The sequence below is a fragment of the Triticum urartu genome, chromosome 3A (assembly GCF_056163025.1).
Source record: "Triticum urartu cultivar PI428250 chromosome 3A, HENAU_Tu73, whole genome shotgun sequence".
NCBI lineage: Eukaryota > Viridiplantae > Streptophyta > Magnoliopsida > Poales > Poaceae > Triticum > Triticum urartu.
In genome coordinates, this window is record NC_141875.1 from 499,526,777 (window position 1) to 499,540,861 (window position 14,085).

The window sequence follows — 14,085 nt, forward strand, 5'->3', positions numbered from 1 at the left end:
ATGTAACCCTTATTGCTTCTTCGAGTCCGGTGTCGGTTGATGAGAAACTTCCATAAGGGGAAATAAGGTAACACGGAGGGCCCAAAAAGCAAGAAGCAAAAGAAAACTCAACTAAACAAGAGCACACACAAACAATCAATTCACACACAAACAAAGTCACATATTACTGCTATTCACACAATATGCATGCTTACTGAAGCACAAAAATCTCGCGGGATCTCCGGTTCTACGATCTAGCATGTTGTGCCGGTGTGCACGAGGACGAATCAATGTGTGGAAGAATTGGTGTAATCATTGCTACACCAATTGCTGGCTTAGCCAGGTAACAACCTGGACAAGCTCGGAGGTGAGGATGTACTTGATAACTATGTAGCGGGACACGAATGTCGCGACCACATTGTTATCAAGCAGACGGAAAAGATCTGTACTCGTCCAAGAAATAGGATAGCGAGGAAAACTGAGTCTGCTGACATTGCCAGTTCTTGATAACTAAGATCATTAAGGGTTGTTAACACGACAAGATAAAAGAACGATCCGGGATAGAATCATGTCTATCACTAAAACGATAGGTGGGGCTGAAAGAAGGATCTCGGTGCGATACCTGAGCACCATTTCTGCAAACAGTGTCGGGATCACTTGGCATCACTCTGCTGGGACAGAAATGACACCAAACACCAAAGAACAGGCAAGAAAAGAAAACTGGAGAAATGCAGGGGCTGAGCTGTAGTGGATCCGTACTGATGCCAGCTACACTGACAAGATAAACCGTTAGTAACAAGAAATAAGACTATATGCATGCTATGCAACAAACAAATGCAGCAACCAAATGCAACAAACAAGATAGACTCTAAACTACCGGTTTCTACCGCTCGCGCTGACTAGGGCGTCCTATAGACAGACTTGCTCTGATACCAAGCCTGTGGCACCCCAGCTCAGAGAAACCGGAACGCCCCGTATTCCAGCCCAGAGATCGAGGAAAAGTCTTATGGAATATGACACTGCTTGACATAGAACAAATCATCTCTTATTACAAAGGATAATAAATACATGGGTCTGACGTTACAAAGAATCACATCAGCATGGCGACACTACGCCTGTGATACAACACTTGCTCTATGCTAGCAGCGGAACCACTCATAGAAGTGGAATACATCTAGCAGTGAAACAACGACGAAGGTGGTGAAATCCACTTCGCAGGGACTCTGGCTGTGACACGATCTAGCTCACACGCACGGAAACCTCGACAAGCAATCAATCAATCAAGGCATCACCTGCAATCTGGCATGACACGCCAGGTCAGTACATTGAATGTACTTGCAAGCTCACAACAACCAAAAGCATCAAGGCAAAACAACAACATAGCATTTGCAGATAATTAATTAACAACTACTATGATACGAAATCAACTACTAAACATGATATGAAACTACTATCATACTGATAAACCACCATCTTCGATCTCCATAACCATCTCACTCTTGGCTATCCGGCCAAGCAATATACCATCTCGATCACCTCGTGATCCACCTGATCACCTTGTGATCAAAACATCCACGTGATCACCTCGTGACCACATCACCAACTAAATGATCATCCTCGAGATCATTCCAACATCATCATCATCATCCTGCCAAACTGTTAGTGCTCACAATATATCAACATATAAATCATCTATAAGTCATTTCATCATGTGAGTGTTGATCGAACGGTGTGTCCTAGTACGAACTTGTGCCCATGACCGAGGTCGCGGCTATCAATAGATTAAACACACACACTCTATAGAGGTAGCACACTTTACTCACACCATAGAACCAATGGCATCGCACTCCCATTCGGGTGGACCAAAGGCGTTCTGACAAAACCGATCTACTGCCATGACACTCTCCCGGCCACTCCGACTAACTCCCTTCTGGGGTAAGTCAAGGGTGGCCCCGTGCCTACCAAAGGCATCAATGGCCACCGTCATGGAAAAACAATAAACGGTCCCAAACAGGGACATGAGCTCAAAACCAACCATGGGCACACAAGGCTTATGTCGTCCTACCCGGCCAAGGTAGCGCCCGCGCATAACATTCCCTCATTGGAGGCACCGGCGAGAGGCACGATAATAGACCGCATTAGGGCCTTCCCATAAAAGGCAAATGTGGTTGCACTGGAAAATCCCAGCTCGGTGGCACCTCACCAACTTAATGACAGAATTTATCCCCAAAATATAACAGTGAAAATTGATACTCCTATCATCTATCAACCTGAAATCAAAGCATAACAATATCCAACAACTAATCCAAAGCATCTTCTCGTCATATCGAAATACTCTGAGGATAGCATAACACTACTATCATAATGAATCCAAGAACGATAATACTACTACTCCAATAGCAAGAACAAGCTATCCAGCTAAGATCCACATGCAAGCATCATCTCCGAAATCATACTCCAAAACATAATATCAACTAGCATCATGATGAAAATAATACTAGCCACTAATAATCCAAAGGCAACATGACATGCAAAGTAATACTCCAAAGCATAATACCATCATGAAAATAATCATAATAGCCACTAAGAATCCAAAGGCAACATGTCATCCACATAAGTTGCAAAATATTAGTCCTAGAACTCCAAACAATATCATGGCTATAACAAGATCAAACAATACTCCAAGAAATGCCATGAACAAATCACAAGTAGCTAAAACAATATTTTAAACAAGTTCAAATAATTTAAACCATGTCACTGCATTGTAATCATGCAAATCGAGGGTGTGGCTTGCCTGGGATGGAGGGATTCATCGGGAGGAAGTGCGAGAAGCTCGCGGAAAGAATCGCCGGAAACTGTTCTCTCTCGGAGGGGGCTGATTAAGGGCAAGGGCATAATGGTCATTTTCGAAATGTGACAACATCATGAAAATGTTACCAACAGAACGGGCTCGATGAGACAAAGAAGTGGGCTTTGGAATCACCTCGTTTGGAGTTGTGAGCAAAAATTTATGATGTGTTTTCTGCCAAGGACCTATCTGCAATGGAAGTATTTTCAAACAAGGCCTGGACAGAAAAACTGAAAGCGCATTACAAAGAAATACGTTTCCAAGAAGTGAAAACACCATTATGGCTAAAGGAACACCAAAATCCGCTTTTGGAAAATGAAGACGTAATCCAGAGGCTCACGCATCCACTTATCCACGGCAGCGTACCTGGGGGTCAACGCGTGGCAGCTGACGAGTGGGGTCATGGGGCCCATGGCCAGCTGGCGGGGGAGGCGTCATATCCTTCCTCTCGCCCGCGCCTAGCCGCGGAAGAGCCGGGCCCGACGAGGCCTGCCGAAGCTACAGGGCACCTCCGGCAAGGCTCTGCCTATGGAAATGCTCAGCGTCGAGCGACGCGTCGAACGGTCCCATCCACGGTCGCCGGGATGGACCGAGTCGACTGAAGCTTCGACGCTGGCGGACGGGAGCTTCGGGTGTGGATAGAGTCGAGGCCATGGCTGCTCCGGAGATGAGGTGAAGGGGTGGGGTGGAGCTATGGGACCCGGGTGTTTCTCTGGTGAGGTCAGGAAGGAGGGGGAGGGCTCGGTTGTCACGAATTTAGGAGGAGGCCAGAGGCAGCCATGGCGGAAATTGGAGGGCTCGGGAGCTCTTGGAGCTCAAGGAAGGGGTCGGGAAGGCTACTGGGAGGCCTGTGAGGAGGCTGTTGAGTTCGGGGGGTCTCGGGAAGGCCTTAAATAGGTGGGCGAGGGAGGTCGGCCAAGTGCCGCCGCTCGGGTCCGGCCAGCGCGTCGGCAGAGCCAGACTCATGGGAGGGAACGGACGAGATGGGAGAGGCCAAGGGAGTGCAGTGGAGGGTCACGGAGAAGAAACCGACGTCGGGGAGCATAAGAAACGGACAGAGCGAGGACCGGGTCAAGCGGGGCACAGTGCACCCGTGGCCGCGCGTCGGCTAGCTCTAGCGAGGAGTCTTCGGGAGGGGGTAGAGGGACGAGGGCGATGGGAGAGGCACGGGGAATCAGTTCGGCACGCCCAAACGTGCGGACACCGCAAAGAGGCCGCAGGCCGACGAGACCCGACGCGAAGAGCGCGTTTGCTGCAACCAGAGCGCGTGCACACACAAAAATCCACGTGGTCACCGCCTGGCATGGCAAGGAGGGGACACAAGAGGCTGCAATGAGATGTCTTCTGATGAGTCTCTGCATCACTAAGCCTGAGGGAGGTGATGGATCAAGAGAAAAAGCCAAGGGGAGATGCGAGGGATCACTAAAAGTTTGCTGCAACAAACTTGGCTACGCACTGGTGATCAACAGGGAATTGATTGGAGTCAATGGTGTTGTCTGGGATAATTAGCTAAGGAAGGAGTATGATCCTGGAGGTTTTTAGGATAAATGGATCAAGGATTAATATAGTTGCTTTGTAACTGCAAAATTGGTCCAGAAACTTGATCAGGAAAGTGCACTCACACGGAGTATCAACTTGAGCTGAAATTTGGCAAGGCATTATTATTTGGACATGTAGAGAGGATGTAAAAGTTTCATACCAATTGGACATGCCAAAATGGTACTTGCTTCACAAACATCCTCTTTGTCCAGAAACTTACAAAAATTCTAGGGACATATTGGCTTGATGAAATGGTCCCACAATTGGTGGAGATATGTTTTATGGTCATTAGAATGCTCTAGTAAATTTTCAGAAAAAATAAAGCAATATAAAATATACATGCTTCACTAGCTGAAAATTTGGACAAAAACAAAGATTTGGTCATGTGCTCACATAGATGATTGGATGGAGCTGAAAATTGGAGGAGTGGGTTAATATGAGGACGTTAAGAGGTGTGCAAAATTTAAACTCATTTGGATAACCCTAGCTAGTACTTCCTTCACAATGCCTTCTGTCTGACACAAAGTTTGAAACAATTCTGAGGAAGATTGGCTAGGAAAATGAAGTTGAATTTTTGCATGAGACAATGAGTTGTATGATATATCATGAGAAAAAAGTTTGGGAGCAACTAGGAAAACATAAATGACACTTCCTTCACAAAGTGCCATTTAGGGCAGAATAGGAAAAGGAATATTGGGGAATTATTTTTGAACTGGCCATGGAAATGTTTGGGCATATTTGAGCAATATATGAGCCAAGGGAATTATCAGAATTATTTGGGAATTTTGGGATGGACAGAAATATAGGTTGCTTCACAACCTAGGGCAATTGAGGTTATTCCTTTAATATAAAAGGAATTTTCCCCAAGAAAAAGAATTATGGAGTTGGGCTAGAATGGAAATGGCATAACCTTGAAATGAGTTTGAGGATGATGAGTCACTTGGGAGAGGAAATGATGATGATCTCCCAGGCTGCAAGGCCACAGAACCACTCCAAAATAAAAAATAAATCAAAAATCAAATAAATCAAAGGAAAAGGGAAAAAGGAAAGGGCCAAAAACCAGGCTGTTACAAACCCCCCCCCCCCTTAAAGAAATCTTGTCCTCGAGATTTTGTTGCTCAGGGAACAAGTATGACTTGAGGACACCGTTTCCAACTCGGGTATCCATTTCCGTTATTTATCCCCCCCCCCCCAGAATTTCAGATGATCAACCTACGATTTGCCAGTCGCATTCCCCCAATTTGGTTTTACTATGTGAAACTAGGCAAAAGGCGGAAAAGATGAGGAGGATCCGCGGTCGTCTCGGCCTTAAGGGGTTTTGTGGTGCGGATAGTGCAGGCATGAGTGGTGGGCTGGCTCTGTACTGGCATGAGTAGTATGTGGTGGAGATTCTTGACAAAACCGGTCGTTATATTAATGCTCATGTGCAGGTAGACCAGAACGCAGAAAAATGGAGGATCACTTGCGTATATGGAGAGCCAAGGGTTGAGAATAGACATATTATGAGGGCAAAGCTGCAGAACCTGAAAACCACAAGTGACTTACCGTGGTTGGTGGTGGGAGATTTTAATGAGGCTATGTGGGACTTTGAACATATGTCGGCGACACCGAGAGTAGAAACTCAAATGGTTGCTTCTATGGTTAGGAAACTTAGCCATCTTTGATTAACGAGCTAGTCAAGTAGAGGCATACTAGTGACACTCTGTTTGTCTATGTATTCACACATGTACTAAGTTTCCGGTTAATACAATTCTAGCATGAATAATAAACATTGATCATGATATAAGGAAATATAAATAACAACTTTATTATTGCCTCTAGGGCATATTTCCTTCACTAGGGCTCCTCCAATGAAGCCTTGTCGGGGAGCAAGCTCCGCCGCGAGGAGTCCCCTGGATCTGGGGTCTATCTGGCCTATGAGGCTGAGCTGCGTTCCAAACTCGAGGATGAGCGCTCATCGCGTGGGCAGGTGGAGCGTGAGCGCGAAGCATGGGCGGCTGGGCCGGCGTGGCTCCAGCGCGATGAGCAGGCGCGGTCGGTGGCCGGATCTGGTTCCGTGGGCGCCGTGGGGCTGGATCCGTGGGAGGTGGCGGCCTCGGGTGGGGCTGGCGGCTCGTCTTCGTCGGTGACTCTCCAGGCCCCTGCTCGGGGTCTGGTGGCCCCGCCGCGGCATCCTGCTCGTTCTTCTGCGGCTGGTGTTGGCTCCCGTCCCTTCCAGTGCTTCGTCTCCTCCCCATTGCAGTCCAGGGAACGCCGCGACCCACCTCCCGGGTCGGGTGCTTCGCCTCTGGGCTTGGTGATGGCATCCTCCCCCCACCCCCTCCTCCTCCTCGCCAGGCTCCCTCAGCTCCAAACCCTCCCTCCTCCCTCACGTGCTTCCCTTGCCACAGGCCGGGCCACTTTTAGTCTAGATGTGTCAACCCACCTTTCTGCTTGACCTGCCGTTGTGATGGCCATCTAACTGTGGACTACCGGAATTGTGTCAAACCCCCTCCTTCGTGCATTTTGGTACTGGTATGCCGGGCTGCTCCTTTTTTGCTCTTGATAATGATCTCCATCTAGTGATGGCGGCCCCCTCGCTCTCCAACGCGGCGATCATCACAGTTCAGGACCAGAAAATTTCTCCCCAAGTTTTGCTGGAAGGGTTGCGGATCTAGGACGAGGGGGGCTGGGACTGGCAAGTGCGATAGTTGTCTGAGTATGAGTTTGTGGTGGTGTTCCCTTCCAAAGACTATATGAGGATGGTTTTTTATTGCATGAGCTTCACCTTGCCGCTTAATCTGTTGGTCGTGTCTGTCAAGGCGGCGACATTGTCGGATTTCGGGTTCCGGCAGACCCTTGAGGTTCGAACCCTGGGGTGCGCGCGGAGATCTCTCCCCTACCGATCTACGTCCAATCTCCTCGCGTGATCTAAACTGGATACAATGAACAACACAAGGGACACAAGGTTTATACTGGTTCGGGCCACCGTTGTGGTGTAATACCCTACTCCAGTGTGTGGTGTGGTGGATTGCCTCAGGGGCTGATGATGAACAGTACAAGGGAGGAACAGCCTCGCGACAGGTGTTCTTGAGCTGGTGCGATGAACTGCTCGGGCGAGTTCAGTCGCCTCTCTCTCTCTATCTCTCTTTTTCGGTCCCTCCTGGGTGTCTCTCTCCGTTTTCTAGATGTCTCTACTCTGTGGTGGCTAGCTCTATTTATAGAGGCCCTGTGCCTCTCCCCAAATAATGAGCGGAAAGGGCACCAACAATTGGCCATTTTGAAGGGGAACATCTAGTACAAGTTATCCTGACCAAAGGTGGTCTTCGGCTGCCAAAAGTACTGGTGATGACGCCGTCTTGGGCTCCACGGTGACCTCCGTCCTGCCGCACTGCTGGTCTTGGTCTCGTTGCACCGGAATGGTAACCTTTGCCCGATGCCTTGGCCTGTGCTTGCCCCCTTTGCACCAAAGGGGAAACAAAGACACTGCGCAGGCCGGCGCCCGCCTGGTCTCGATCGTCATGGCTTGCGTCACGGGCTCCTCGCGAGGTATCCCTGCCTTGATCTCTCCGCCTCCTCGCGAGCCTGCCTGATGAGGCTGCCTCTCAGGAAGCTTCCGGTCGTCCGCCCCGCGAGGCTTGGCCCCTCGCGAGGGTCTTGAGCTGATGATGATGGGCTGCGCTAGGCCCCCACTTGAGCCACGCCATAGGCCGCAGGCAGGCAAGTCTGGGGACCCCCGTTCCCAAAACACCGACAGACATGTGGGGCTAAGGCTGTGGGGCCACTTTCCAAGATCTGGGTGCTGGTTGATGATGTTCCAGTGGGGCTACGGTCAGTTGATTTCATGATGGCTTTGGGGGTGTTGATTGGCAAACCTGTGGAGGTTGATTCTGACTCGCTGGATAAGGTTGGTCTGGTGCGCATCAACTTGTGGTGTGTGGATCCTGTCTGTGTGCGTGGCTTGGTGGATGTTTTCCCTCCTCTGACGGTGTCCGCCTGCGGGTTAGGGTTGAGGGTGCCGACGCTTTTCAGGTGCCGCCCTCTCCTCCTCCTTCCAGTTTTGTCAACCCGGGAGATGATATGTAGGGAGATGGGTCTGCGGGTGACAGAACCCGAGCGGTGGCACTGACCCTCGTTTCACCCAGTCTGAGTGGGATGGATTGGAACCAGACACTACAAAAAAATACACTTCCGTGATGATACGTGTTTGTCACAGTAGGTCACTTTTTTTGTCATGCATGTACATCCATGACAAATTTATGACAGAATCAAGATAGTCATACCTGTGCTTTCATAGAAGTGTTCCATGACATTACCAAAATTATCATCACGGAAGTGTCCACTTCCATGACGATAAATCACGCGGCACAGAAGTGCTTTCGTCAAGGGTGACCGACATGTGGCATCCACCGTAACAGAACGCCGTTAAGCTATGGGGTCGGGTTTTGGATCCGATAACCCGTTAACAGCCCCGACCAATGGGGATATTCCACATGTAAAATCATCATTGGCTGGAGGAAACACGTGTTGGCTCATCGTTGGGACAGATATCAACCACTCATTGGACGGAAGGCGCCTATGATATGTCGACACGTGGCACGGCCCAACGGAGGCCCATTCCTGTGAAAAGGCCGACCCATTTGACTTGGTCAAAAGGTGGCGGGCCGGCCCATGGAAAGCCTGTTAACGGCCTGTTCGCATATAGCCCATTTACAACCCGCTAACCCAAGGCCCATTACGCCCAATCTGAATTAGGCCCAGTAGCGTCATCTGGGCCATCCAATATGATTCCAGCCCATTTTCACTTCTGGCCCATGTATGGCCCATGACGTCTTTCGGCCCATATGAGGCCCTATGTAACTCTTGGCCTATTAACGGCCCGTGGTGAAACTGGCCCGTAAGGAACAGTGTATCACTTTACACCCATTAACAGCCCGTGGTGAAACTGGCCCGTAATGAACAGTGTATCACTTTATACCCATTAACGGCCCGTTATTCCGTTGGGCCATTTCCAGCCCATGTTATCTTTCGGCCTTCTCAGAGCCCATTTATTCTTGGGCTCATTTCCAGCATTCGTTTACTTACGGCCCGTTACTGTCATTTTCTGCTTGTGGGCCAAATTTAGCCCATGGTTACAGTCGGCCCGTTTGTGGTCCATTAATACGTTGGGCCGTTTTCATAGCGTCATCAAATACGACCTATTAACAATGGCCCGTTACGGTCGGCCCATGAACGGACGATTCCAACTCTAGCCCGTTAATGGCCATAATGCGGCCTGTTATTGGCCCATGTTTGGCCAATCGATCATACGGCCCGTATAGGGCCCATTGATAATACGGCTCGTAGAAGGCCCATTGTTTCTACGGCCCGTAGAAGGCCTACTGTTTCTACGGCCCATAGAAGGCCCACTGTTTTTATGGCCCGTAGGAGGCCCAGTGTCACTACAGTAAATATTAGCCCATGGTTATTGTTGCCTAGTTTTAAAAAATAGGTTATTGCAGCCACTAGTTAACCACAGAAAAAGAATTGCAATGACTACAAGCAAACAAATAAACAAGACAACAAGGAAATAAATAAGCAAGCAACTAACGCTAGGCTATCACGGCTATTACACATATTACATCCACTGGGCATCAAAGTTCGCCACCAGTGCAAATATAGGGAACAAAGCAGCATATCATATACACTGGCCGTCAAAATTGGCCACCAGTGAAAATAAATGCGGCAGCAAAAAAAGAGCATAACTGAAACAACATCAGAAGAGCTCAAGAAACGTTATCCTGGGTATCCACCATGCTGGCAATAAGCTTAGCAAGATGATTAGCTTTGTCCTGTTTGGCGCTAAAATCCTCCAACGCTTGCTGTTGCACCAGAAAGTATGCATCTGAATGCTCCAGGGACTTCCGCGGTCCTTCCGCTTCTTGTCGCAGCATAGCTGATCGATGTCTTTCAGCTTGTAGTTGAGACTCAAGAAACCGAACTGATTCAGATAGTGAGTTTGAATAGCTTGTGCAAGCGGTAGTGGCCAGTAACTCCAACACTAAACCAAGATAGGATGTGGCACTATCCTGAACCTTATCTGTATTACTTCCTTTACCGTTGCTTAATAAGGCACTCTTCCCCAATATTCTGTCAGCATTCTAAAAGAAGAAACAAGCAGACACATAACAAGTTTAGCATGTACTAGTATATGAAACTCATTTTGGTGAACCAGTTCATTAGTAAGGTGGACAAGATTAAACTACCAAGTCTTCTATTGCCAAGTACTAGTACATAATAAAAGTATCAAACAAACATATATCTATGTCCTATGGTAACAATGGAATCTTAAATTAGAATAGTTGTTCTTCAGGTTTAGGCACTTGTTCTACATGAACAGAGTACAGTAAGACGCGAGAATATAATACTTAAAAATAGAAAATGAGCTCGTAGACCTTACCACATTCTTGGTTCGGGACCAGTACAGAACAAGGCGTTCCCAGTCATCATCCAGTAAATGTGTCTCAGGAGAACGTATGGGAATTTGATGAGTTTCTTTGCCGGTGAAGTACGTTTTCTTCAGGTAATTCCGATACTACCACCAAGCATTCTTGAAGATAGCAGAGGTATTAGCACAGGTTACCTCATCCTGAGTTTCCAAATCGGTCCTTCTCTATAGAGAAAAATGGGAAAATTTGTTGTATTATAACCATCATGGAAGTAGGATGTATGGGACGAAGCAAAGTAATTGCCATGAATAACATTACTTACACATAACTCCTGGACAAACACCTGCAACTGGCATTTTCCTTCATCTTCAGTATAATATTTCCAAGATGGGAAGATACGCACATACGATTTAACAACATCAAATGCGATAGATGCTAAACTACGAATAGCTGGTTGTGCTTCCTCCACAGGAATAGGCGTAGTAACTGGTGGAGTTGGGGTTCGCCGTGATAGTACTGGCCCTATGGGCACTGGAGCTGCCTTACTAACTTCTCTTGTTTGGGAGCTCTGTGGTGGAGATGGTGCTGTGTCAACAAGAACTGGTTTACTATCGGCTGGGGTTGGGGTTAGATTGGGTGAAGCTGGTTATCTGTCCATTGTAGTAGGGGTACAATCTGCGACAATTTGGGTTATGTGTGGTAGGGCTGGTTCTTGTGCATGTACAACCGGGGTGCTATCTCCACCAAGAGGTAGCACTATTTTATTTGAAGACCGTGTTTTTAGTCCGCTACATACTGGCATCACCCGCTCCAATTCAAATGGCTGATAAACAGGAAACATAGTTGAATGTACAGACATTATATGAGAGACAGATGTAATAGATAGTGTGGAAAAAAGAGGGCATGAAATAGTTGACATGTATATTGTTTAACTAAAACGGATAGCATGACATAATTTCACATATATGATGTCTATCTAAACTGGATAGCATAGCATAATTCAAAGATATGATGAATAACTAAACATGATCGCATGACATAATTCACCTACATGTTATCTAAGTAATCAGGATCGCATCACTTAATTCACATATGTGATTTATATGCTAAATAGAGGGCATTCGGTATGATGTCTGAACTAAGAACATGGTGTTGAATATTGCGTATATGATGTCTAAACTATGCAATGCAAGACACCGTATGCATGATATGAGCAGTATAACCGCGCCAAGTTAGAGCATACACCTCAGTGGGGGAATAGGACTGGTCATCTGTCTCTGAATCCATCTCTGAGGAGCTATCGGGACCCAACAAGAGATCTGCTTCGAAAGGTAGCACTGTCTGCTCTGAAGGCCTTGTTTTCACTCCAGATTTTTCCATCTCCCACCCAAATGGCTGATTCACAGGAAGAGTAGTTTAATGTACAAACATTGTCGACAAATGGAAATGTAATGAAGAAAAGGATGGGCAAGATATCATTCAAATATATGATGCCTGGTTAAACAGGATGGCATTGCACATTTCACATATATTATGGCTGGCTAAAAGACATGAGACTGCATAATTCCCATATATGATATAGAAACTAAACAGGTGGCATTACAGAACATGTCTAAACTAAGCAGATGACATATATGATGTCAAAAGTAGGCACTGCAAGGCAACATATGCATGATATGACTAACATCATCATGCCAAGGTAGAGCAAACACCTTGGGGGGTAAATAGGAGTGGTCAGCGGCGTCCGAATCCGCCTCAGAACAGATATCTTCCTCTGGATTACAATTTGGAGAGGGGTGGGGAGGGTTTTCCATTGAACCCACCATGGAGCGATGTCTGCATGGCATTGTATTGCCGCGCAAAACTCTTCTCACTACAAGAAATATGTCAACTTGTGACCAGCACTATTGGTCACTGAATGGTCACTGTTTTCAATTTGTGACCTTTTTGTGACCAAAAACATAAGGTCAAAAGCTGGTCGTCATAAACTGACTATACCGACCTTTCTTCTGGAATGGTCGTAGACGTTTATGACCAAAATACGTCTACTGTGGCGTTTTGGTCACTAGCAACCTCCCCAAGCCACGTAGGCATCCAGCGTGGCAATCTGATGTGGCACAAGATTCAGCCCGGTCCAATTCGATTTTCTACATGGGCCTAGCCCAACAATTCGGCCTTTTTATATATTTTTTCTACCAATTTTTGATCGGCTTCATGGGCCAAGCCCAACATTGCAACTTTTTTTATTGTTGGGTTGTGGCCTTTTTGTCTAAACGAATTTAGTTTTTCTTTTTTTCCAAAAGAAGGGTCCACTAGTCAGATGGGTCCCGGTTGTCAGGTTCTGGTAACTGGGTCCCATTTTTCATGTTCTGGTAAGTGGGTCCCATCTATCAGGCTCATATTCTTCATATTCGAACCAGTATTTAAATGGGCAGACAAAAAGCACACATAATACTTGAAATAAGAGCAACCAGATCCTTACAAGTGTAATACAGTGGCAATCACAGTAATGACTACAAGTGTAATACAATACTTTACAAGCTTTACAAGCAATCACAAACTCACAACATGCCAAACTCGTTGGACTACAATAGTGATATGAACAACATGCCGAACTAGCTGGACAACTGTAGTTAGGGCTGGGAACAAACAAAACGACCTTCAAGAAAACAGACAACATGCCTTCCTCGGTCGCCCTGTTACATGAATCAGCAGGGAAGAATCAGAAAAGGTGAAGAATCAGAACAGACCATTCAAGAAAAGGAAACTTATTTAGAATGATAACAAAAATTGAGCTAGTACCATGCTTTTTGTTCTCCAGCTAGTTAAAATGAGATAACTCGTTCATACAAGAAAACAGAGACACAATATGAACACACAACAGGATTGACAAGTACACAGTAGGATTCAATAATTTTTTAGGATCGCAAGACACCAATATAAGCTAGAATTGACAAGTACAAATCAAGATTCAATTCATCTTGCCCATATACAGCAACCAACAGACATCTAACATTTCAGCATGCACATACAATTTATTTACTTATTTTTGAGCAAAACCGCCCACTGCCAAACAGAATGTCCTTTCATTTGATAAATAAGAATAGCAGGCCAAAGAAAGGCAAGCGTACAACAAACACACTACAGATAAGCAAGATACTAGAGGTCAGCACACAAGTCATATCATATATTCTGTTAACCTTTGACACATCATATAGAATTATGAGCTTGACAGTCGTCGGTCTAACCATATCACGCAAGCAACGGCATACAAACTAATTAGCAGTACTATATATGATGCAGCATACGGAC

At 46.6% G+C, this 14,085-nt stretch overlaps 1 long non-coding RNA gene across 1 annotated transcript; it reads right to left on the bottom strand.

Annotated features, from left to right (window-relative positions):
- Positions 1-217: 217 nt before the first annotated feature.
- LOC125548564 (uncharacterized) lies at positions 218-3,962 on the bottom strand. The gene is made up of 3 exons (XR_015619187.1): positions 3,194-3,962; positions 2,963-3,044; positions 218-2,854 (listed from the first exon to the last, which is right to left on the bottom strand). It is a non-coding gene; the product is annotated as an uncharacterized LOC125548564 (long non-coding RNA).
- Between the last annotated feature and the right edge of the window lie 10,123 nt (positions 3,963-14,085).